General features: G+C 43.1%; 1 protein-coding gene across 4 annotated transcripts in view; it reads right to left on the bottom strand.

Moving 5' to 3' along the window:
- The window catches only part of CLIP1 (CAP-Gly domain containing linker protein 1), a 114687-nt gene extending 87740 nt beyond the window's left edge, over window positions 1-26947 (bottom strand). For all 4 annotated transcript variants that reach the window (XM_043441651.1, XM_043441661.1, XM_043441643.1 and 1 more), the window contains exon 1: window positions 26798-26947. The gene's annotated coding sequence lies outside the window, so the exon portion shown is untranslated. The remainder of the gene's footprint in view (window positions 1-26797) is intronic.
- Between the last annotated feature and the right edge of the window lie 340 nt (window positions 26948-27287).

Consider the following 27287-nt stretch of genomic DNA (forward strand, 5'->3'; position numbering starts at 1 on the left):
AAATCTGAATAAGGCCAATTTTCTTCATGGACTTCAACCAAAACAATGTATCACTACAGTTCAAATGCAGGAGTTGTCTTTTACTAAGCTTGTCTTCTGTTAAAGCCAGTCATTTAGAGATATTGACAAAAATGTAAAACAATGCCATCTTGTCATTAATTCTTTTTTTACTTTAGAAAATAGCTACTCTTCAATAAAGACATATAACATGTTAGTGGGCTTATTATTATTATTTCTAATGAATTAATAAATATTTTAAAATATTTTCAGTTTTAATTTCTAATATAGTAAATATCAAAAGATAAAACCAATATAAATGAAAACTCTTTGGAGACCTCAATTATTTTTAAGGATGTACAGGGGTCCTGAGGAAAAAACATTTGAGAACTGCTACCGTAAGCATTTTTGCTTTACATTTTGAGCCACAGAGGGCTTCCCAGTTCCTAAGCGCTTCCAGAAGCGTGTGCTTCCCCTTCATATCATTTTTAGATCTGGAAATCAAGTTAGCAAGTACAGGGTTTACCGCTGTATGACCTGCATTGTTACAGCACTGTGCCAGGGGCTGAGTGATGGAAGAAGCCTGAGCCTACAATCTATACAAGACCAGATGGAGGTATGGAAAGCAACGTGAACACAATGATGAATTGACATTGGGGTATCTGTATACGTAAGACGGACATTCCTCTAAGGCAGATATAAGATGGAACGGAGCTACCAGCACTTTTCAAAATGTGCAGCAGCAACAGCATCTCCTGGGAACTTGCTAGAAATGCAAATTATTTGGGATCTTCCCCAAACCTACTGAAATGAACTCTAGGGGTGGGGCAGGCTATCTGCATTCCAAGCCCTTCAGATAGTTCTGAGGCTGACGTTTGAGAAACACTACTGAACAACTGATAAGATCAGAGGTTCATTTTCTCAATTACACGCACATGAATCACCCACATGACCACACACGAATCACCCACGTGACCGATTTGGCAACTATTCCTATAGAAGTCTTGGTGCTTTCACTCTATGCTTTTGTTTCAGATTTTTCACTCAGTCCTGAAAGCCCTTTCCAAGCCTGGTGGTTTGGTGGTTCAGTTGCTAGGTGGTGTCCAACTCTGCAACAGCCCCTTGGACCATAGCCCACTAGGCTCCTCTGTCCATGGGATTTCCCAGGCAAGATCACTGGAGTGGGCTGCCACTTCTTTCTCCACTTCCAAGCCTACTTATTTTCATCTGCTGAAACCTTACTCAAGGGCCAATTAGGGACGCAGCTGCCCCACAAAACCTTTCACCAATGAAAATGTGTTCCTCTTTCAATTTCCCATAGAACTAAGTCTTTATCTCTTTCCTATCACCTGGCACGCCGAGCTGGGTCTATATGGCCATAGATTCTGTGTGTGTACAACTGTGTGTGTTCAGTCATTCAGTCATTACTCTCTCTGAGACCCCATGGACTACAGCCCACCCGACTCTCCATGGAATTTTCTAGGCAAGAATACTGGAGCAGGTTGCCATTTCCTACTCCAGGGGATCTTTCAGACCAGGCAATGAACTTGTATCTCCAGCGTTTCCTTCATTGGCAGGTGGATTCTTTACCACTGAGCCACCTATGAAGCCCCCTAGAGATTCTACCAGATTAAACATGCCCTGGGGGGGATGAAACTGTATTTTAGTCATCCTTATATCCCTAGTTGTACTTTATAAACAAAGCTGACTACATAAAAATAAGAAAAAATAGTCTCAATATTTTAAATGAGTTAACAAACCAGTTGGGACGTAACCAATATTTTAAAAAGTTATTTTTGGTGCTTGCCACAGGTGACAGAACAACATATAACACAGGCATAAGCTCAAGAATTTATGATGCAGTTGGAGAGAAAAGACCCACAAATATATAATAATTAAAAATACAATGCCACTCATGAGAAATACCAAACTACAGGATGTGATGGTCCTGCAAGTGTCTTAGAGGATGCAAAGATGAAGTGGACTGAGGTAGAAAGAAAAGACTTCAGGGGCAAGGCAGAATTTGAGGGGGTGGGGGTCAGCAACAGCGTTGGACAGGTGTTGGCAGTCAGGATTTTTTTTTTTCAAAGGCAGAGAGAAAAAATTTCAGAAAAGAAACAAGGGAGGAGGAAAGGTATAGAGCATGTGAATAAGATGCTCAGTATGGCAAACATTAGAAGATTCTTGTAAGAAATCACTTTAGAGAGTTAAATAGGAAAGAGACTTGAAAGAGTTTTAGAGGGAATTCCTTGGTGATCCAATCGTTAGGACGCAGAGGTTTCACTGCTGTGGCCTGGGTTCAGTCCCTGGTTGGGGAACTAAGATCCCACAAGCCATGCAGTAGGGGGCAGGTGGGGGCAGGATTCTCTTTTTTTTATCTACTGGTCCAAAATGAAAAGATGTCTACAGTTTCCCTTCAGGCCTTATATTTATTTCATTTGTTCCTTTCATTATCTTAACCTAACCACCATTACACCAAGCAAAGATTTTAACATAGTTGGCAGCCTCTTTTCCGGGGACAAGTCGAATTTTCATTCATTGCAGCCACAGGTGCTGGTAACAGATCAGGGCTGGCTGCTGAGACAGGTCTTAACCAGCAGGGAAGAACCAGGAGCATCAAAAGACAATGATTAAACTGCAAACACAAAGAAAGCTTCTCATCTAAAACATTTCGGATAATACCTTAGCCAAGATAAACTTGGGAGAGGCTATAAAGATTAGATAGCACTGAATACAAATGACAAATTCCAGACTTTTCTACTACTCTTCACACTGCAAGAGGGGAGGCGGATCAGATATTTGACAAGCTACTGTGGCTTGATAACTTTTGGTTTCTTACCATCAGCTGCTCACCCTAGTTTATAAGTCAGCAGGAAGCTAAATGTTCTAGGTCTGCACTCTCTAATACAGTAGCCACTACCCACATGCACTGTTTAAATTCTTTTAAAATGAAATCAAGTTAAAAATTCAGTTCCTCAGTCATGCCAGCCACATTTCAAGTGCTCAACAGCCTCAATGCAACATACAGAATAATTTCCAGCGCCACATAAAGTTCTACTGGATGGCGCTGTTGGACAGCCACCTCCATCTATGTGCCATCTATGTGCCAAATAGTGTCCTTCAAAGTAAACACCTGAGGAAACAGGAAGTTTGTTTGAATAATACTGCTTTGGTCAAAAATATTTTTATCTCTTCATTTAGAAATAACTTCAGAGACAGTTTTTAAGTTGCACCTTAATAGTGACCCAAGGCAATAGTGACCAACAATCTCAATGGCTCAATACTCTTCATTGGACTTGGCTCTTAAAAATACTACTAGCTAAAAAAAAAAAAAAAAAATACTACTAGCTGTTTCCAAAACTTGAATCCAAAAACCTCACAAATACAATGATGTGCAATTACTGAACATAGTAAAAATGTATCCAAGGCACATGGGCCAATTCCAAGAGTTCCAAAAAGGGTTTATGGACGGCTTATCACTATAATTAGTGAACAACGCCTCCCTAGATGAAACAACTAAAGTTCTGGTGTATTTTTTTCATTTATTTTTAAGTCTGTCACATTATTTTATTATCCCACTTTCCAAACTATAATATTGCAACACATACCACACACCAACCCCCAGAACCTTTTATTTATACCACTGACTGGTGCCATACTTCTAGCATTTTTTCAAGCCAAAAGCCATGTGTGAAATGTTTGTCTCTAGAACTGAACAGCTCACTTCTGAGCAGTTAACAATAGCCACTATTTTGCTTGTATGCTTCTCAAATGCCAGACAGAGAAGAGAGATCTACTTCCGAGAACCAGCCATGCAGCGGGGGGAAGGGCCCGAGGACGCAGGCGGCTCGGCGGCACAGTCCCCTGTGCCTCCCTCCTTCTCACCCAAAGGTTTACATTTCCACCTAAAACCAGGAATCCTTGTTGTCAAACAGCAACACCAGAAGAACAGTTTTTGTTTTGCTTCTGTGTAACCTACAGGTTTATTTAAGCCAGGCCTGAAATATGCAAAAATTTTGAAGTGGGTTAATAACCTGTGTTTGTGATTAACTCCAAGATCTGATCTAGATAACAAATACAAAAGGACAAGATATTTATTTCAGGGAAGCAAATAACCTAACCAGATCTAGCCTCTTTGGTATTTCTAAAAAAGAAGTGTAGTATTGTACTTCTTGAGAATGTCAGCTTTACCTAAAGGTGGGATTTCAGAAAGAAGGACTGTTCTTCCACCCAACAAAAAAGAAATGTCTTCTACCCTCTATGAAGTCAAGGATTGCTACCCATTTGGCTAGTGTGTTAAGGTACTGGAAAATATCAGCAAGGGGGGGAAGTTTCACGAGATGAAAACAATGCCAGGACATAGAAAGCATCTCAAATACCAGCTATTACTAAGAATCCAAGCACCCCACTTTCCTCTCAAATAGAACCTCTCTCACTGCACATTACTGGACAGGAAATTACATACAAATCAGTCTCCCATTCTAAACAAGCAAGTTTTCAGAGGTTAAAGATACAGTTCAAGACTATAGCCTTCTCCAAACACAGAAAGAATTGCTGTAGTTCTTCGTTTTAGTAAGCAATTTAATAAGCAATCACCTATCACCTGCCTCGTAAAGGTTAGAATATTGAAAACATCCAGATAAAAAATTTTTTTTTACTGTAGTAAGGACAGTGAGTTAGTTATCAGGACCTTGAAAGGGAAATGAAAAAAAAAAAAAAAAACCACAAAAAAGACCCAGTAATGAAGCCCAAGTTTAAAGGTGACTCTACTGCCATCTAACTTTATACAAGACATACAGAGCTAGTACTCTGTATGTACAGAGCTAGAGCCCCAGGAAACTGACACAGTGCCATTTCAAGATGCCTCTGGGGGCTTCCCTGGTGGCTCAGTGGTAGAGATGGGTTGGATCCCTGGTTTGGGACGATCCCACACGGAGTGGGCCAGCTGGGTCCATGCACCACAACTGCTGAGTCCACACGCCCCAGCTTCCGAAGCCCATGTGCCTAGAGTCCGTGCTCTGCAACAAGAGAAGCCACCGCGATGAGAAGCCCGCACACCAAAACGAGAGAGTAGCCCCTGCTCTCTGCAACTGGAGAACACCTGCACACAGCAACGAAGACCCAGCACAGCCATAAGTAAATAAAAATCAATAAAGAAATCTTTTCAAAAAGACCCCCTGCACCCAACTGCAAATACCCACTACCATTCAGACTCCATCCCAGTTAACCCTTCCATGAAAGAGGTCTTGCAAAGCAAACAAAAATTCAAAAGTTAAAGATTCAGTTCTCCCTGCATTAGAATACATGCCGAAAGCACAGAAATATTTTCAACAGTGAACACTGACCTAAAGCAGTTAAACAGGAGTTCCATATTGTACCCGTAGATAAAACTGACTTTGGTGAGTTAGGGGGTCTACAACCTACATGTATAGGGCAACTCATTTCCAAAGAGTTGTCTTGGGACTTCCCTAGTGGTCCAGTGGTTGAGATTCTGTGTTCCCAATGCAGAAGACCCGTGTTCGATCCCTGATTAGGGAACTAGATCCCACGTGCCACAACTAAGATTCAGCAGTCAAATAATTAAAAACTAAAAAGTTGTGTTAAAGACATCACAGTCCAAGAGACTCCTCAGACACATTTGGAAGGGAACACACCAAGTGAAGTTAAAAAGGGCTCCTAGTCTCAAAGAGTAAGTGTTTTGAGACTCTAGGTCGTATGTGTTTAGGAAAATAGGGCCATGTGACTGTAACAGAGGAAAAAAAAATGGAGCACACACAGAATAATGCTTTAAAAAGAGGTCTAATCCAGAAACTGGAATGTTGAGTCTCTCAGATACTGACATGCTTTGCGGGGAGAAAAAGCGATGACAACAGCAACAGAATTTTGGCCACGTGATCTCTCAATTCAAACTCATGGAACCAAACTAAGAGAAAGGGTCCAATATCTACGTAAATAAAAAATAGCTGGGGGAGGGGCTTCCCCGGAGGTCCAGTGGTTAAGACTCTGAGCTCCCACTGTAGGGGGCACAGGTTCGATTCCTGGGGTGAAACCCCCCAAAAAAAGACAATTAAAAACAATAGGAGGGGTTAATTTATCAAGTGCTTAACACCCAACACACAGGAACACAGGTTCCTGAAGTTTTTGTCTGTTTAAAGACAGACAATTCTTTAGAAAATTCTATTATGTATTAACCCTCAGAGACTAGATTTCTGGGTATCTGTGTGGACCACCACCTTTTCTTCCAACTCCAACTAAAACATGTTCAAAGAGCAAAGTAATACATTCAAAACCAAATGATGACAACTTCTCAATTGTGATGTGTCAGAATTCAGGCCTCCGGGTCATAAATAATTCATACCACTAACAAACAAGTCTAATCATTTCAAACTACTACTTGGCTGGTGCTATAGATACATTTCCACAGAACAAAAACTTGTTATGTTTATTTGCAGGGAATGGGAAAACAGACAGCAAATTTCATAGCAAACAGAGCCACTGGTGAGCCACATACCCATCCACACGGTTAAAATATTTCTGCTCTTCTATTGCGTTTTGTTTTCAAATGTCCTGCCAGAAGTGCTTTTAAAACGGTGATCTTCTTACCATTATACACTCTTTTTTCAATAAAATAGGGAGGGCCCAATGTCAATGTCTTTACTTTTTAATCTATTGAAGTTGCAGAAAAGTCAACACAAATCCAGCAAAAAGAGACAAACCGATACCTGATGGTGTCTGTAGAATCGGGCCAGGCCTCAGCTCATATCCTGGCAGGAGCTGGGCAAATATTTTGAGCAATCCTGGCTGTGGGGTCATGATGCTGACATCACAAACAGGAACTCTGACGCAGGTCGGCCTCTAGGATGCCACCTTACCACTTTAAAGGAAAACCAGGAGGTTCTGTAGCCTTGAATCTGGAGCTGATAACTCAAAAAAAGTACCTCCTCCCAAGAAATTATCGTCCTATGTAAAATGAAGCAGCTCGTTCTCCACTACACACCAGCACGGGCAATGCAGGAGAGAGAGAACAACACATCCCCCTAAGCTAAGGACTTAGCTCAGCACCAGGCACATATTTTTATAGACTTCAAGTTTGCAAGCTGTTATTTCGGTTCAGTTTCAAACACTTTTTCTTAGTATTCTCTCCTGGGAAATTAAGCTATGTTTAAGAATTCTGAAAACCGAGGCGGAAGTAAATCATGAACTTAAAATGGCATCTTGGTCTCACCACTCCACTACATCCCTCTTCACCAAGTCCAATATTTACTTACTAAGAAGATGGAGGCTTCTGATGTGTAAGCTAGAGGTTGACTTCACCAGGACTTCCCTGGTGGTGCAATGAATAAGAATCCGCTTGTCAGTGCAGGGGACATGGGTTTGATCCTTGGTCCAGGAAGATTCCACATGTCAGGGAGCAACTAAGCCCACAGGCCACAACAACTGGGCCAGTGCATTACAGTCTGTGCTCCGCAACAAGAGAAGCCACCACAGTAAGAAGCCCATGCACCGCAAGGAAGGGTGGCTCCCGCCTGCCGCAACTAGAGAAAGCTTGTGAGCAGCAACGAAGACCCAGCTCAGTCAAAAATTACCAAATAAATAAAATTATTTAAAAAAATAATTTCCCCAGGGGATTTTCCTGACCCAGGAATCGAATCCGGGTCTCCCACATTGCAGGCAGATTCTTCACCATCTGCGCCACCAGGGAAGCCCTTAATATAAACAAGAATCTTTTTTTAAAAAAAAGGAAAAGAAAATGCCAGAAATACAAAGCCTCACCACAGTTCTGCACAGTGTCTCTTTCCTAAGAAAAGCCAAAATTGCCAGATTGTTGTCATTGTTGTGGTTCCCCACCACCCCAGGAGTTCTGGAATTTGCAACCCAGAACAAAGAAAGAACTAGTGACATTTTACTGTTATTTCTAAGTGGTTCAATTCAGTTCAGTTCAGTCACTCAGTCGTGTCCAACTCTTTGCGACCCCATGAATCGCAGCACGTCAAGCCTCCCTGTCCATCACCAACTCCCAGAGTTTACTCAAACTCATGTCCATTGAGTCGGTGATGCCATCCAGCCATCTCACCCTCTGTCATCCCCTTCTCCTCCAGCCCCCAATCCCTCCCAGCATCAGGGTCTTTTCCAATGAGTTAGACATTCTTAAATTGGAGGGAAATGTAACAAAGGATTAATAATCATTATCTCCAGGTGATGGGATTACTGGTAGTTTTAATACCTTCTTTGTGTTTTCTTGGGTTTCTCAAATTTTATTTAATGAGCAAATATAATTATTTATACCTCCTTTGGAGTTTCTTGGATTTCTCAAATTTTATTTAATGAAGAGATATAATTACTTAAGCAGGAAAAAAATATTTTTTTTGTTTTTCTGGCCAAGACACACAGCAGGTGGGATCTTAGTTCCTCAAACAGAGATTGAACCCACACCCTCTGCACTGGAAGTGTGGAATCTTAACCACTGGACCACCAGGGAAGTCCCAGGAAAAAGATTTTTAATGACTTTTTTTGAGTCACAATAAAATGGGCTGCTTCCTAAGGCCCTCCTTGAAGAAACATTATGATCAATCTAGACAGCACATTAAAAAGCAGACACTACTTTGCCAACAAAGGCCCGTCTAGTCAAAGCTGTGGTTTTTCCAGTAGTCATGTATGAATGTGAGAGTTGAACTATAAAGAAAGCTGAGCACCAAAGAATCGATGCTTTTGAACTGTGGTGTTGGAGAAAACTCTTGAGAGTCCCTTGGGCAGCAAGGAGATCCAACCAGTCCATCCTAAAGGAAATCAGTCCTGAATATTCATTGGAAGGCTGAAGCTGAAACTCCAGTACTTTGGCCACCTGATGTGAAGAACTGACTCATTGGAAAAGACCCTGATGCTGGGAAAGATGAAGGCAGGAGGAGAAGGGGATGACAGAGGATGAAATGGTTGGATGGCATCACCACCTCAATGGACATGAGTTTGAGTAAACTCTGGGAGTTGGTGATGGACAGGGAAACCTGGCGTGCTACAGTACAAGGGGTCGCAAAGAGTCGGACATGACTGAGCGACTGAACGGAACTGAAAATGGGTTATGGCCAGGGAGTGAGGAAGCAGACTCTAGTGTGCTGTGTGCACAGGAAAAAGAAACCAGCACAACAGGCCAGTGTGAGCAATAAGAAGTGGGTACCCAGGCGGACAGGCTCGGTGTTTACCAAGCCTACTTCTTTCTCTTCCTGGAGTCACAGGCCATATTTCCCAGCTCCCTCTGCAGCTCAGTGTGACCATGTGACTGAGTCATAGATGATGGAAAAAGAGCAGGGCCTGCAACGTGTATACTTTTAGGCCTTTCCCATAAAATCTTCCCACTCTTGGCCCTTCTGGTGGCTTGATGGAAATGAGCAGGGTGACTTCAAAAGCATGGATGGAGGACACCAAAGAAGCCTGAATTCCTGCATCACTTTTCTTCATTCACCCGCCATGAAATACCTACCCCCGACTCTTCTATAACTGAAAATAAACTTCCATCCATTTAAGTCATTAAAATTAGTGGAGTTTGTTACAGCAGCTAGCTTTTCTTACCAAGTGACAAAGAGATCAAAACTCTGCTGAGACCTTGGAAAACATCTCAGCTAAGTAAACTCAAAATAAATTTGAGGATAAGCTCCTGAGGCAGAAATGCTTCACACTACAAAAAGCATGATTATATGAAAGACAAGTAAAAGTACTGTGTTTTTTTAAAAGCAAAAAGACGTTTTACTGGCAAGAGCAAAAATATGTTTAAAGAACACAAGTGTGATTGTAAGATAAGACTGATGGTGAGTTGATAAACGTTCAAGAGTTAGGTGGTGATGGGACTACTTGTCTACATTTGTGAACGAAACTGTCCACAATAAGAAGTTTTTATTATAGAAGATATTTTTGTAAAATTCAAACTCCACTTTTTTCCTCACCCCTCATAACCTAAAGAAAAAAGCTTAAGCACTTTACAGAAACAAGAAGTTCCTCAAAAGAAGCAGTCCCCCACAACAAGCGGGGTGTAAACTATAAGTCCAAGTGAAAAGGAATAATCATCTTCATAACTCTTATCTGATTTCCTAAGGTCTTATTCCCTCTTCTGCTGTTGCTTTGTGGGTTTTGTTTTTGTTTACTGTTTTTTTTTTTCAATGTGAAAAAAAAAAATGTGGCTCCAAAAAAAGAAAAGTATGAGAAGAGGGTTAGATTGGGAAATGAGACAGCTGGATTCCGTCCCAGCTGGATGACCTTCAGCTAGCACTTAACCCCTTCCTGGAACACGGCATGCTAAGGATAACTCATTAAATAAGATCAGTTTCTAAGTCTGTCCTTTTGTAGTTCTACTGTTTTGGATTCAAATACAAACTCCCTAAGTGAAAGAGCAAGGATTCGAAAGTGAAAGGAAAGCTACCGTGACTTCAACTTTGCCAGAGTTAAGAGTACCCTGCCTGTCGGGGAAGAAAGAACCACACCTGATAAGATCAGCCTCCGAAAAGCACTGCCTCTCCTCTGGCTCTCCAGCATCCTCTGAGGCAAATCAGATCTCCTGCACTTCCCTTCAGCCCCTTCACAGCCCATCAGCAAAACAAAAATACTATATTTACGAAATTTGGAAATTCGGCTGGGAGGCCAAGGAAGAGTTGAAGAATTTGCAATGAACTTAACCTGCCAGAAGAGGGAGTTTAATGCTGAGCCTCCAAAAACAAGGCGCCCACAACAGCAGAGTGGGCACCTGGGCACTTGGATTTCTGCTCAGCCCTGCTGGGTGCCCGGGAAGAGATGGAGCATCAGGCAGGTGAAGTGTCTTAGCTGCAGGCGGCTGCACGCTGAGACTTCTGAGCGTCCGTCTAATCCTAAAATGTTAAGTCTATGCACTTAGAAGGGAAGGGGAAAAGAAGTTCTGAGAATAAGGCAAAGTCTAGTTGAGAGAAAAAATGTTTCTGAAGCTGATTTTCAAGTCAAGTTAGTAACAAAAACTCACATGGCTGTGTTTTAATATCATGTTCCCGAGACCGGGAGCTTCATTCACAGCCTAATTCCGTCCCCCTGAAGTCGCGGTTATGTAAGTGTCTGCGGTGTCACTGGCCGTTCCCCACCCCACCATGGGAGACGCTGTGTAACCTGAGCTCCCCTGCTTCACCCACTGAAAACACTTACACAACACTCTGGTCACTTTCCAAATTGACTTGTATTTATACCAAGGAAAGGCAAGTCACTCAGTTCTTTCCATCTTTCAGTTTCATTCACACTGATATGTCTGTACATACATAAAACACAATTAGAGCTGAAGTTCATTTATACATTTTCTTCAATTCCTGAGTAAAAACAAGGTAAGTCAAGTGTTTTCAGCTTCACAGAAGGATATCAAAACCCAGTCAGTAAGCTGATGGGCTTGCCTGGGCCAAGTGAAACAGTTCTCATCTCCCAGCTGAACTGAGGTGAAAGTCCTCATATGGCAAATGCAGAGTCATGCCTGTTTATGCACCCAAGGCCCATGTTCCACTGCTCATCCCCTCACGCCAGGGCTTCCGGGGGACACAGGAAATGACTCTAGAAGAATAAAAGCGGACACATCATCTCGTCTCTCGGTCTCCTCTGAGAGTCCTGCCCTCTCTCCTTCTCTGGACTGCCCGAGCCACCATGCAGTCTTCTATAACTGAATGATGAATCAGTTTGCTTTGTACACTGTGCGATGACTAAGTTTCTCCTGGTCAGGGATGAAATTGGTCTCTGCATCCCAAGAGCCTAAAAAAGTACTTGATACACAGTAAGAGTTTTAAAAAGTCCTGAACTGACTCAACAAAACAAGAACCCCTAAAATGATGCAATACTAGGATTTTCAACCTGAAGCAACCTGTATCTCACCTTCTAAGCATTTGATGAAGACAACAACATTAGAGGGTTTCCCAACCCTGGGATCTCCTTCAAAAAGTAGACCAGTAAAAACAAAACAAAAAAAAAAAGTAGACCAGTGAGGCTTTGGGCAAACGATTCAATTACCACCTCCAGTGAATGCTGTGTAAGAGCTAGAAGTCTCGAATTAGATTTCCTCTGTGGACACAGAGATACTGGCTCTTTGCAACAGACATAAAATGTGAGACAAATGTGAGACAAATTTTGAACTTTCTAATCAATGTATTTAAAAATTTTAAATATCAGATGAACTTAATAACCTATTTTTGTTAACCAAATATATGCAAAATATGACTTCAAATGTAATCAATATGAAACTGTTAATGAGTTATTTTATCTTCTTTTTATATTAGGTCAAAATCCAATTGTGTTATTTTTCCATTTTATTATTGGAGGACAATTGCTTTACACTCTGAATCAGCTGTGTGTATACATATACACCCTCCCTCGAGAGCCTTCCTCAAGCTGAGCTCCCTGTGCTATATAGCAGCTTCCCATTAGCTACCTACTTGACACATGGTACTGGATTTATGTCAACACCACTTTTCCAATTTGTCCCACCCTCCCCTTCCCCTCTGTGTCCACGAGTTCATCCTTATGTCTATGTCTCTATTCCTGCCCTGCAAACAGGTTCATCTGTACCATTCTTCTAGATTCCGTATGTATGAGATAATATACAGTATTTGTTTTTTTTTTTCTTTCTGACTTATTATGAAGACTCTAGGTCCATCCACATCTCTACAAATGACAATTTTTCCCTTTTTACAGCTGAGTAATATTCCAAGGTCCAATTATGTATTTTATACTGAGATCTCAACTTGGACTTGCCAGCAGCCATACATGGCTTATGGCTACTGTACTGGGCAGTGCGGCTCTAGAACTATGTGTAAGGCAGACAATAAGGACGCTCTCCCCTTGACATAGATAATGAACTTGCCAATCAGATATCCGAGTGCCCCTGGGTATGCAACGTTCATCTTTCCTACCACATTACAGGCGTCCCTGGAGGATCACACAGTAGAGAGCCTGCCTGCAATACAGGAGACCTGGCTTTGATCCCTGGGTCCGGAAGATCCCCTGGAGAAGGGACTGGCAACCCACTCCAGTATTCTTGCCTGGAGAATCCCATGGATATAGGAGCCTGGCTACAGTCCACGGGGTCGCAAAGAGTCAAACGTCACGAAGCAACTAACACAACACAGCAACAACGATCACATTACAGCACACGTGTGAAAGGAAAAATGGATAAGCTCTTGAATGTAAAGCTGTGAGTAATTTAGTTGTTCTTAAGATAAAGATGAAAAAAAAATGACATTTCCAGTAAGAGGACCTCTGAAATATCTATTTGACAGGGATACATGATGCATGAAGAAGCCCTGCTTATAGCACAAGGCACTGCCCAGTAAAACTCATGGCTCAACACAGTTTGAAAACATACCCACGCAAAACTCAAAGCAAAGATCAGAGACTGAGTTACAGATGAAAATTTAATAAGTGTGTCTCAGGATACAAGAAGGCAACCTGAGAGGTCGCACCTGGCAGATTTAAGGGCGATGGAGCAGGAGGCAGCATTTCAAGTACAAAGAGGCGAATGAAAGCATCTTTCTACTGAGGCGGCTCCACACTCAGCTGCTTCTGGCATTCTGACTGCAGGAAGCCAACACAAATTCAGGGAAGTGTGGGGTGAGAACATGCGGAGAGACAGGACCAGAGACTGAAGGGGAAGACTAACAGGAGAGAAAGAGGGGCCAAGGATGAGACCTCACTGTCAGTTATTCATTCCCTACTCATCTGTTGTTCCTTCCCCCGTGAACTTTAGTAAGTTGGCTTTGATTTAGAGATAATCTAGTGGCTAAAAAGTAAGACTCAGAGAGGAAAAAGCACTGTCCCAAGTATCAACACCGGGGAAACGTGTCAGTCTACTGAATGAAGACACAGAACACGTCTTGTGGGATGAGGAGAGGCACATCTCCTCTGGGACAGAGTATCTGGCAAGTGTTCAATGTGCTGGAACAGTGATGAGTGACATGGAGCCACCTGCGGTCATCCTAAGATTCAGGCCTCCTGGAAGCCTGCCCCGAGAACATAGAGAAAATGTGTGTGATGTCACCAGACACAGTTTAGGGCACAGGCCACAAAAGAGCCACTGCTTCACATCACTGCAACACCAAGTGAGATAAACTAGAATAAAAAGTGAGCAGGGAACTGGAGGCGTCTGGTTTTAGCAGCAGCTAAGTGGTTGGCTTAAAGGGTAAAGCAAGAGGTAAGTCTGCTCAGGCTGGGTGATGACAGAGGCAGAGATCCAGATGGCCCCTCTGTTTCTTATTCCACCACCTCCAGCAGAACATTCCAACACCAGGGACTAGCGGGGAAGACCAGCCAGGGGAAAAGTCACACAACCCTCCCCAAAATAAACATACACAAGAAGTGAAAGATTGCCACTTTCGCTTGTAGAATGAGAGGAAACGAGAGAATCCATCTTCCAGAGAGCTGACTGTCCTGCCGTGCAATATGCCTAAAGGTGGGGATAGAGGGGTGGGGAGGCAGTGTCTGGTATTTGCTCAGGAGGCCAGAGCATCTGGAAACACCTTAGAGAATTCCATCAAGGGACTTCCATGGTGGTCCAGTGGCTAAGACTCCATGCTCCCAATGCAGGAGGCCCAGGTTTGATTTCTGGTCAAGGAACTAGATCCCACATGCTGCAACTAAGAGTATGCAGGCCACAGCTAAAGATCCCTCCTGCCACAACAAAGATCAAAGATCCCAAATGCTGCAACTAAGACCCAGCATGGCCAGATAAATAATAAACAAAATAAATATTAAAAGAAAGAGAATACCATGAAATACTGAGACACAGTAGAGAGTCTGAAACATCTTAAGACATCCATAGCAGCAGGAGACTAAGACTCAAACTAAGAAGTCCTATACAAGGTAAAAATTGAAACAGAAAACTACTATTCATTATTTAATTTGTCATATAAATTAGAAAAAGCAGCACCTCAGTCTAACCGGAAGATTACAAGCATTCTCCAAAGATCACCTGGCTAAAGACACAAAACCTTCTAAGGACTTAAAGTTGCCTGATGCCTTTCTCACAGTTCATCCAAGTTACTTTGGTACTGCTTTTGATAAGTTTACGGTTAATCCACAAGCTAAAGATGGAGCTGGTAATAACTTATATTCATGGAGTGCTAAATTTATACTTTTCAGAAATCATTATAAAGCATGACACAAAACAATAACGCAAGTTAAAGGAAGAGAAAAGGAGACATGGGAGACAGGAGTGAAGTGAAAATGTAAAAAATACCAACTTAACTGTAATGCCGCTTTCCAGTACTTCCATTCAGTCCCACATCTACCAACTTAACCACCTTGTTTTTATAGGGTTGACTTATACTAACTCCCAGGAGACATGTATCTGAGTAAGTGCACTAGCAGCTATTCCTTAAAAATATGGTCCTTATAGGACTTCCCTGGCAACCCATGCTCCCACTGCAGGGGGCATGGGTTCCATCCCTGGTCAGAGGACTAAGATCCCACATGGGGCGGGGAGGGGGTTTGTCAAAAAAAAAAAAAAAACAAACAAAAAACCATGATCCTCACTGTCTTCATTTGCTGACTTCAGATCAATGTGCCTTTCACATGGTAGATTATTTAACAAATATTTATCCAGTATTAAAGACATGTCTTTTTTTTAAAATTCCATTGTCAAAAGAATTATTTATAAACACCAGTATTTCCTCAAAGATTTCCAACCCCTGAGTAACCCTTGCTATCCAGAGTGACAACAGCTACAGGACCACCCAGATGTCAAAGAACTCTTGATGGGTTACTCTGGGGTAGAAATCCTCAAGGAAATACTGGTGTTTATGAAGAGTCCAGGAGGCAAAATTCTGGGTCTTCTTTAGCCTTTTGCCACCCTATTGTACTGGATGACCACAAAGACTCATTTTCACTGAAACTTATCTAGGTAAGTATTTATATATATATTTCATACACAATATATAACTTTTTAAACAGGCCGGACTCCAACAGCCTTAAAATTAACACAAAGATTAAAAACACAAACTACACATCTCTAGCCAAGGATAAAGTACACAAGATGAAAACAGTGTAGTCACTGTTTGCCTAAAAGGATCAATGTGAAAAACCCATTTAGACACTCAAGGGCTGACACAAGCAGGGAAGGATCAGAAAATTAATTGGCCTCTTAATTCAAATGGTGCTACAAGGAAGTTGTACTTTCAATTTCTAACTGGTAGAGCCCTTATCGAGGAATTTATAAAGTCAGTCTACCAATCTTAAGTGTTGGTTTGAGACTACCACACAATAGAATGCTGAAGGTAAACAGAAAGTTTTACATCTTTCCATCAAAGTCAGAAGTAGAATGTTAAATGATTCAACACTCAGTTAAGGGTGCCTGCCAAATAAAGTCAGAATAGGATGTCAATAAAGAGACATAACCCTTTGAAAAATTATTCTGTGCTCGAAAATTACATGTTTTTAAATTCTGAAGCATATATGACATAGTACCAAACACAAGTTGTACCCAGAGTTTCCAAGTCTACAGCTGTTTTTGAAAGGAGGGGGAGGGTGCCAAAACCCAAGCAAAGCAAAGAGAGCTACAGCATTAGACGTTTTTTTTAAGACGGAATGCTGAGCCATGACGCATCAGCCTGCAATTATGAGTGTCTCTGCACAGTTCAGTTTGAACGAAGACTTATTTTCTGTTCCTGTTACTTAGATAAACAGAAAATAAGCAGTCTCCCAAAGTTCCTCCATCTGCAAAGGGCCTTTTTTTTTTAAAGAGCTGAACAATTTGAGCTATTCTACTCATTTATACAAGTTTTCACAAAATTCCTACGATTCTGTAACTCTAATGCCACCAGCTTAGAGACAGATCTTAAATAAGGAACTGGAATGACTAGGCCTGGTTAGTATCTCCCAGAAGAACTTACTTAATAGGTCGGCCGCAATCAATTATACTATTGTGTAAAAAGGAGCAAATGTGCTTAATATAGCATCATAAAATTTTAGAATTAGAAGAGACCTGCAATCTAGTTCAACTTCCTCATCACGGAGGAAACTAATTCTAAAAAGTGAAACCACTTGTCAAGGTCACAGTTACTTAATGGTCCAGGACTTAAACCCCAGTCTCCAGTTTAAAGACTCCTGACCTTCATCTATGCAGATGAATAAAAGTTTTCTGGTCTGTTATAAACAGCAATGAGATGAGTAAATCAATCTCAAGGCAGGTTAAAACTCATTTCCTTTTCCAGCCTTCACAAAGGAATCAAAATTGGCATACTTTTCACTTGCCCTTCAACAGTCACACGTGGCCCATTCCAAATGCAAACGCTCACCAACTGTTCTGAACAGGAAAAGGGTACACAGACAACAGAAGAATCAGTGACTTCCTCACTGGTTTGTTTTTTTTTTTTTTTTTTTGGCCTCTTTATAAAAACCTTCTTGCTTTTACTTTGCAAATGAGCAATTTTAATAGTTGCAGGCTGGGAATTCCCAGGCGGTTCAGTGGTTACTACTCAACGCTTTCACTGATGGGGGCCCGGCTTCAATCCCTGGCCAGGGAACTAAGATCCCGCAAGCCAAAGGAAAAAAAAAAAATAGTTGCAGGTCTTTAGAGGGAATGGAAAAAAATAACCAAATTTCAGTTTGCACAATCCTGAAGGATACTTGGCTATTTCAAATTTATTCAGTAAGTCCCTAAGACAGTTTTCCCGTACAACCACCCCTGATGTTGTCAATGGAAACTAGGAATTGGTTTCATTTGGATCTTAATAACCCAACTTCTGAAAAGAAAAAAAAAGAAGAAGAAAAAAAAGAAAAAAAAAAAAAAGAACCCAACTTCATTCTTGGTTATTTTTTATCTTTGTATGTAATCTTTCACACAGACACACGGCAAGTTCTAGCAGATCTTACGAAGAAACTCCTTTTAGTTAAACAGTGGGAAATAAAACTGACAAACATACAAAAGGGCCTGAGGTTTGGCAAGACACAAGTTCTGACATGAGAAGCACAAGTTCCTACCCCATGCAAAATACTTAGCTCCTCATAAATTAAGCTCGTCAGTGCAAGCTGTTGTCTAAAAATGTGCCCTTAGACAGTGGCAAGGCACTCCAACTCAAAGTAATTTTCTATACATGGCAGGAAATAAGGTTTCCATTTCCGAGACTAGTAGAAGTGGGTTTTCCCCCACTCAACTTACATGAGAGAAGAAAACTGAGGTGCTGAACCCCGACTTCCTTTAGGAATGGGCATATGGGAAGACACAAGGGATCAAAGGGGAGAGAAGAGTTCTGATACTGTTTTACAGATATTAATTCATTTAATCATCATGACGACTATTTGAAATTCCTTTTACCCCCAGTTCAGAGATGAGAAAACTAAGTTCCAGAGGTTATCACTTTGAACCAGATCTTCCAGAAAGCATAAACATAAAGTGAATAAAGTAACAAAGTAATAACAGAGCTGGGATTGGCTGCTGGAGAAGACTCTTGAGAGTCCCTAGGACTGCAAGGAGATCAAACCAGTCAATCCTAAGGGAAATCAACCCTGAATATTCATTGGAAGGACTGATGCTGAAGCTGAAACTCCAATACTTTGGCCACCTGATGTGAAGAATTGACTTACTGGAAAAGACCCTGATGCTGGGAAAGACTGAAGGCAGGAGAATGGGACGGCAGAGGGTGACGGTTGGATGGCATCACCGACTCAATGGACATGAGTTTGAGCAAACTCCAGGAGTTGGTGATGGACAGGGAAGCCTGGAGTGCTGCAGTCCATGGGGTTACAAAGAGTCAGACATGACTGAGAGACTGAACAACAACAAATACCCAGAAGTTTTCCTATTTACTGCCTACAACCAGATAGTTTTGAGCAATCATCGTAAGAAAGACTTGCAAAAACTTAATGATTATAAAAATGCTGCTGTGTTGTGCTCAGTCGTGTCTGCCTCATTTCGACCCCATGGACCTACAGACCAATAAAAGGGACTCCTGCTCAGAGCAGGGAAGCCTCTCCTTGATACAAACCCAAACGTCTTAGTTTTACTTCCTATTACCTGCCCTCAAAGTACAGAGCAGTAGACCATCTATCTGCTATGATCTCAGCAGGCTACTCTTTATGCCTTTGCTCAATCCAATCCAGCCTAGAATGTCTTCTCTAACCCATCCCTGCCTAGAGACCCTCCATCTCCATCAATGCCAAACACAACAGCTACTTCCCACTTTGTTGTTACTGTTAAGATGCTCAGTTGTGTCCAACTCTTTGCAATTCCACGGACTGCAGCACGCCAGGCTTCCCTGTCCTTCACTGTCTCCCAGAGTTTGCTCGAACTCATGTCCACTGAGTCAAAGAAGCCGTCCAACCATCTCAACCTGTCGCCCCCTTCTCCTCCTGCCCTCAATATTTCCCAGCATCAGGGTCTTTCCCAATGAGTCAGTTCTTCACACCAGGTGGTCAAAGTATTGAAGCTTCAGCATCAGTCCTTCCAACGAATATTCAGGGTTGATTTCCTTAAGGACTGACTGGTTGCAAGCTTCCTTAATCCTCTCTCACACACAGAAAAACCCCATGGACAGAGGAGCCTGGCAGGCTACAGTCCATGGAGTCACAGAAGAGTTGGACATGATTTAGGGACCAAACAACAAGCCGTGTGAAACGGACTGTCTTCCAGGGCCCCAGCATGCCTCCACGTTAGCCTCTAACTGGCCCATTGTTAGCTGCCTCACCTGGTGAGACAGCTGCTTGTACCCAGCACAGATTACGCACAGCTCTCAAGAGATGTTTGATAAATCAGTATTTCTGGGGTTTTCTCCCATCCCACAGAACACTTTCGATTGGTCACATTCATCTGAAAAGCTTTACCATAATAAATCTAGCCATTTGCAAAATATGCCAGGTGACTCAGAGTCAATCAGTGACACAGGACTGGTCTTCCCTCTGTCTTCCTGGGCCTCTTTCATATTTGAAATCGCCGGTGACTCCCTTAGCACTATATCATCACCAACATCCCCACATTAAGACAGCAACCCCATGAGGTGAACAGGACAGGTGTTACCCCCACTTTACAGAATGAGAGACTATAAGTCAAGCAACTAGTCCAACTTCACAAGATTCACGGAGCTGGGGCTGAAGCAAATTCAGGACCGCAAACTGTTTTGTTTTTTTTTTTCCTTAAATCTTTATTCCCAAGGTTCAAACTTCACTGGAGAAAGCAAGTGCTTTCAGTTCAGTTCAGTTCAGCCGCTCAGTCGTGTCCGACTCTTGGCGACCCCATGAATCGCAGCATGCCAGGCCTCCCTGTCCATCACCAACTCCTGGAGTCTACTCAAACTCATGTCCATCGAGTCGGTGATGCCATCCAGCCATCTCAACCTCTGTCATCCCCTGCTCCTCCTGCCCCCAATCCCTCCCAGCATCAGGGTCTTTTCCAATGAGTCAACTCTTCACATGAGGTGGCCAAAGTATTTTTATACCAATATAAAAGCATGCATATAGCTAAGTAATTTGGCACTACGAGGCTTGTGGGATTTTAGTTCCCCAACCAGGGCCAGAACCCTCATCCCCTGCATTGGAAGGTGGATTCTTAACCACTGGACCACCAGGGAAGTTCCTCAAACTTAAAAGTAGTCCTGATTCCCCCCATGTTGGTGCGCTGAGAGTATTTCCTGTGAAAATATTACACTTTTAATCATGTCAAAACAGAAATACAGGGCTTCCCTGGTGGTTCAGTGGTAAAGAATCCACCTGTCAATGCAGGAGACACGGGTTCGATCCCTGATCCAGGAAGATCCCACATGCAGAGGAGCAATGAAGGCCCTGTGTCACACTAATGAGCCTGTGCTCTAGAGCCCGGGGAGCTGCAACGACGGAGCCCACGCACCCTAGAGCCTGTGCTCCACAAGAGAAGCCACCGCAATGAGGAGCCGGCACAGCAACAAAGACCCAGCACAGCCAAAACTAAATAAATAAAAATATTAAAATATATATATATATATATAAATACAGATCCAGCCATAAAGACGTTTTTTAAGTATAAAGAAAAAGATTAGAAGGATGTACTCCAAAACACTGAAATAATTTTCTCTGGGCAGTAGGATTATGGATAATATGCTTTCTTCTCTGTCTTTTAATATGTGTGTTTATATCTTATGCACTGAAATCACATATCATAGGATGACTAGTATATGTTATTAAAATGCAAAGGTCCTTGCAAAATGGGTATCCAAGGCGAAAATAAACCCAAGAACCTCAAAAAAGGGATCACTTCACTAGAAAAAAATTTTTTTTAATCTAAATTTGACTGATTCTAGATTCTCAATGTTGAAACTCAGGCAAGCCACATATGCCTTACAACAGAAATTAGCAATACACTTTTTTCCAGTCACCCATGTCTGAAAAAATAATTAGTGATAAAAAGTTTTCTTTACAAAAAAAAAAGTTTTCTTTCACTCCAGCTGTAAAAAAAAATAAAATAAAATTACCCTGCCTATAAAGTTAATTTTTCTATAGTCTGGAAAAGTGGAGTGTATGTATCTTCCTTCCTGCCTTAAGTTACTAGAATGTAATGTCTCCAGTGAAAAATCATTCTATGGAGGAAACCAGATAAAGAAAGAAGGCAGGAAATCAAAAGATTTGATTCAAATATTTTAAAGAAAATTTCCCTAATATCTCATCTTTCCTGAGAAGACAGGGAAAAAAAGTATGCCAAATATTTTAGTGTTCTACTTGACTAGGGATCTGTAGAACCGGGGGGCGGGGCGGGGGGAATCTATTCAAGTTGCCTTCCGTTTTACATCAAACCCAAATTTTGGATGATCTGCACGTCCTGAACATCTGGATCTTCAGGCCTTTAACTTCAGAAAAGATACAGTAAAACAAGCACTTGGCAATTTTAAGTGTAAAAAATGGGCAGAGTTAAAACTGGGATCTAATCCAAGCTATACTTAGACATAAGTAAGCAAACGAGAATACAAATACCAAACTACTTAATTCAAGTCAGAAGTATATTAGACCTTATGCTTATATAAAACATTAGGGCAGCAAAATGCCTGTCTGTAGTCTCATTAGGATTCCTAAGAAGAGGCAGATGAGAGTACACTTCCCCAGGGAAAGAGATATAGGAAAGGGTTCCCAACAGGGATTCTGTAATAGGACTACTACTTTTCTAAGATTCTGCAAAGACTACTTTTAAGACTGTGTTGCTGAACCACCATAAGACAATCAAAAAAACAGACCCACCCACTGAGTTAGTGCTAGTGGAATCTGTCTTTCTGTAAGTGCCAGATGGAGATCTGAAAAAAAAAAAAAAAAAGCTCTTTACTAAATGTGGCCAAGATTCCTTGGTACTTGGTGCCAGGGCCAGGATATTAACCCAGATGTCCTAGCCAAATTCAAGGTTGGTTAATTACAGTCTGCCAACCCACTGGAGGAAAAAAAAAAAAAAAGGCTCTTCTGTTCCCGATTTGAAATCTGAAGAGGTCACTCTTGAAATTCTTGTACAGTACCATCAGTCAATATGTTTTCCCTTAAAAGTGCATTGTAACTCAAGTGCTGATTTAAAGCACATGGATTCCTTGAGTTCCATTTACATGGGAAACATACATTATGTATATTAAAATACATATATAAGATGCTATATTAGTTTAGAACCTCCCTAAACAGTCATCTAAAAAATTCATATTGAGACTAATACCGTCACTGCCTTCCAATTAAGATTGAAGACACTTAAAGGCTTATTATCAAACACAGATTTTGAATCATGAATCTTTTAAGACTAAAAAGGAAGGCTTTGCTGCCAGGAGCATAATTCCAGGAAAACGCAATATATGCAAATGTCAGTTACAAGGTCTCCCAGGGCTGAGCAAAAATCCTGCATACAAACAGGAAAGTATATTCTTAATAGCAAGTCTGAACATCAAGTACGGATCTGGCCTTTCTGCCAGCCACTTACTTAAGGTTTCATTGCCAATATAGTCTGTGCATTGCTTAAAATAATATAAACTAAGGTTCAATCTCTAGCTCTCTGTTCACTGGCTGTGTGGCCTTTAAGGCAAGTAACTAAAATTCTTTAAACCTTACTTCCCCCACATTTTCAACTTTTTCTTGAACAAAATCGCTAGTATCATGGCTATCTTTCACTATTTTAAAATATTTTAGGGACTTCCCGAGTGGTCCAGTGGCTAAGACTCCAAAACTTCCAATGCAGAGCAGGGGCCTGGTTCAATCCCTGGTCAGAGAACTAGATCCCGCATTCTGTAACGAAGACCTAGCACAGACAAATATGTAAAGAGACAAAGATAAATATTAAAAATAAATTAATATTTTAATACATATATATTTAATACATATTTAAGGACTACAACCTTAAATACAGCCTTAAATTATCTAGTCCCTCCCAAGCTCCTGCCTTGGGACCCTTGCAACTGACTCCTCTGGGATGCTCTTCCCTCAGGGATCAACATTCCCTCACTTCATCTAGATCTCTATTTAAACGCCATTTTCTCAGCAAGGTCTCCTCTCATCACCCTATCTAGAATTTCCATTACCCTACCTCTTGTCCCCAAAACTTGTAGTATTTAGTCTTACCATGTATCACTTTCCAACATACAATAAATTGTATTAACGTGGTTACTGTCTGCCTCCCCTCCCTGAAGGAAGTTCCAACAACAGGACTTTCCGTTTTATTTACTGCTGTATCACCAGCACCCAGAACAGCAACTGGCACACAGCAGGTGCTCAATAAATACCTGCGGAGTGAATTCCAAATGAGGCTTCAGTACAGCCCACGTACAGGGGCACTCCAGCCCCACAAACTCCCTCTAGGGAGACTACCACACACTACAAAAAATACTGAAAAAGAGAACTTATTGGTTTGCAGTGATTACAACAGTGTCCATTCTTTATACTAGAGAAAAACAATCGACTTCCCACCTCATTTGTACAAGGAAGAGGAGAAAGAAGCTGATAATTCAGATAAAGTGGAAAATTATACGAGATGAAAGGCTCATTTTAACACTGCAGAAAGTTTTCTTTTAATGTTAACAAATAGTAAGCCATCTTCCTATGACTTTACTACACTACCTCCAGTTTTGTTTTGTCTTTTTCTACAAAACCAGTCCTGGAACTTCCCTGGTGGTTTTTATAAAACCAGTTCTGGGACTTCCCTGGTGGTTTTTGTAAAACTAGTCCTGGGACTTCCCTGGTGGTCCAGTGGCTAAAATTCTGTGCTCCCAATGCAGGGGACCCAGGTTCAACCCCTGGTCAGGGAACCAGATCCCACATGCTGCAACTAAGACCTGGTACAGCCAAATAAATAAATATTAAAAAATAAAAAACAATCCTGAAACTCATGGACCTTATATTTTCAATTAACTGAATAATAAATATTGACTGAACACATGGGACTCTGCAGAATTCTGTAGAGGGTATTATAAAGTGAAAGTCAAGGTCCTTGAAATATAAATATAGATATATATCATATACATATGTATACACACACAAACACAAATATCTTGAGATAGATACACACAAACTCTGGGAAGAACAGAAATACATCTGTAATAAATAATGAAGAACAGGCAGCCAATATATGACAAATGCAAAAGTGCCTACCTTTTTGTGGAGCACAGGGGGACCAAGCCACCTCTTACACATCACGATTTGGGTTTGGAATCCCAACAGAGACAGAACTTAAAAGCAAGCGTCAAACATTACTTGCTTAAGTTCATATGCATTCACGGATCACAAGGGATGGCACAGACTCAATGCTTGACAATAGGTTAAAAAAATTTTTTTAAGGTAAATGAGAAAAATACCAAATTCCAAACTTATAAAGAACAGAAACCAGATCTGCCTACGTCTCTCTCACTGAAGCACAGGTAAATGCTTAAGCAATTGTTGGGGGAAGAAAAAGAGGGATAGGCGATCTTTATCTTTAGACAGAATACCTTCACAGGGTCCACCCAGTTTGTTGTTCACCCTTTTGAACTAGGCCTAGTGAGAAGCCTAAGCTGTACCTTACCACTTTCTCTGAACCTCAGAAACTCAGGACCAGCCCTTAGCCAAGTAATCACCCACTATCTTTGCTTTAAGGAGGGCAGACTTGCTCCTTGCAGGAGAGTCACTATACCAATTTAATTACCAAGCACCAGGAGTCAGAATAGTGAGTGAGTGAAGTGAAGTCGCTCAGTCACGTCTGACTCTTTGCGACGCCGTGGACTGTAGCCCACCAGGCTTCTCCGTCCATGGGATTCTCCAGGCAAGAATACTGGAGTGGGTTGCCAGTTCCTTCTCCAGGGGATCTTCCCAACCCAGGGATCGAACCCAGGTCTCCCGCACCTCTGAGCCACCAGGGAAGCCCAGGAGTCAGAATACCAGAGCTTAAATCCTGACACTACCACTTATCAGCTATGTGACCCTGAGCAAGGTTCCTGACCTTTCTACGCCTCTTCTGTAAAATGGGATAATAGCACTGGATAGCAGCATCATTGGGCTAGGTTAATTGAGACAAAACACTTAAAAGACCTGCCCAGAGCTTGACCGCAGGAAGCCCTCAATCAATGTTAATATTTCCAGAGAAAAAATGCCCCAAAGCTGAGAAACAACATATACCTGAGGATTCTTGCAAAAGGTTATTATTATACCCCAAATCCTAACAGACCTGGTCTCTGGACTTGTACATACTATAGGTAACGGTAGTAATTAAAGGCAAAAAAAAAAAAAAACCACCAACCAGAACCACAACCATAAAAGCAGCAGCAGTTAACACTAGTCCTGAGCTCCTACCGGCCAGGAACTGTCCTAACCTGAAACAGGCAGAAGGCAAGACTGCTGAATCCAACAACCAAAAAAAGCAGCATATTTTTTCCTCCACCCTCCTTTTTAAACACGTTAACTGGCGCCCAGGTTTTGCTAAAAACAGGTAACTAAAGATTACAGACTTAACGTGTAATTTCTTCATACCAAAGAGGTGGGGCTGGGAAGGGAGGAAGGGGTGGTGCTCGGTCCCTGCCAGATGGAAAAGCCACATGAAGTGGAGCAACAGCGGAGTTCAGGGTTTCTCCGCGGATCAAAACCCACAATTTCTGAAGCCCAGGACCTCCAAAGGAGGGCAATCAGGAGGCTCTGCTTTGAAAATAACCTCGGAACAAGTGTCATCTGTCTCCGGAGCCAATCCCCTGACGAGGCAGAAGGTTCGGGTTACGGGGCAGCGGTGTTATTTCGGAAATCCCTGTCACCTCTTGTCATCCACCTTCTCCAAGAATCACGGTCCCATTCGAGGGGGTGGGGTGGGGGACAAAAGCCACGGCCGGCCGGGCCCCAGGCCAGCGAGGCCAGCCCGCCGGCCGGCGCCCGCCTCGGAGGCCACGGCCAGGGTGCCCTCCATGCCGGCTCGCGGGCACCGCTGCCAAGGGCCCGAGGAAGGCTCAGGTGACCGCCGGGGCAACAGGTCCCGCTGGGCCTCGGCCCCCCGGGGGTCCGGCCCGCCGCCCCAGGACTGAGGGGAGCGAAGAGGGGCGCCGGGGAGGGAGCGGCGCCTGGGGCGGCGCAGGGGCAAGGAGTCCAAGCTCCATCTTGAGGCGGGCGGAGGAAGGGAAGGCCGGGCTCGGCGCTCACAGGGCCGGCCACTTTCTGGCTCCGGGGAGAGCACCCCCAGGGACTCCTGGCCTCCAGGGCCATCTCCCCGGGGCCCCCCGCGGCCCCACGGGGATGGCCCGGTGCGCGGGACTCGGTCCTCCCTCTTGGATGCCGGGCCCGGTCCCCCCGGCCCCGAGCCGGGCAGGCAGGAGCCGGTCGGGCAGGGAGAGAAGGGAAATGTGAGGAGGGGATGGGGAAGGAGAGAGGGCCCGCGCCGCGCCCCACTCACCGCTCGCCGCCGCCTCGGTCGCCGCCAGTCGCCACCACCTGCCCCAACTGCAGCAGCAGCAGCAGCCGCGCGGCCGCCGCCTCCCGCCTCCCGGCTCGTCAGCTCCGGGAGGGGGAGAGCGTGACGCGCCGCCGCGGGGCCGGTAGGGCGCGCGCCGCCTGGAGAAGACGCCGCGGCGGCTCCTCCCCGCGCGCTCCGCCGCCGCGCCCACCGCGGCCAGCCCCGCGCCCCGAACCTCGCGGCCGGCACCCCGCAACCCGCGTCGGGCCCAAACTACCCCCCCCAACACACACACACACACACCGCCTCCTCTTTGTCTGCACCCGCCGCGGCTCCCGGGAGGCGAACCCGAGACCCCGGGCGCGCCCGCCGTCCCGCCCTCAGAATCCAAAGAGGACCGGGACGGGGAGGAAGGTACCGGGAAACCCATGAGGCCTGGACTAAGGGGCTTCTCATCATCTCTCTTCATTCCCCATTTTCTGAAAGTGTG

Source organism: Cervus canadensis, chromosome 1 (assembly GCF_019320065.1).
Source record: "Cervus canadensis isolate Bull #8, Minnesota chromosome 1, ASM1932006v1, whole genome shotgun sequence".
NCBI lineage: Eukaryota > Metazoa > Chordata > Mammalia > Artiodactyla > Cervidae > Cervus > Cervus canadensis.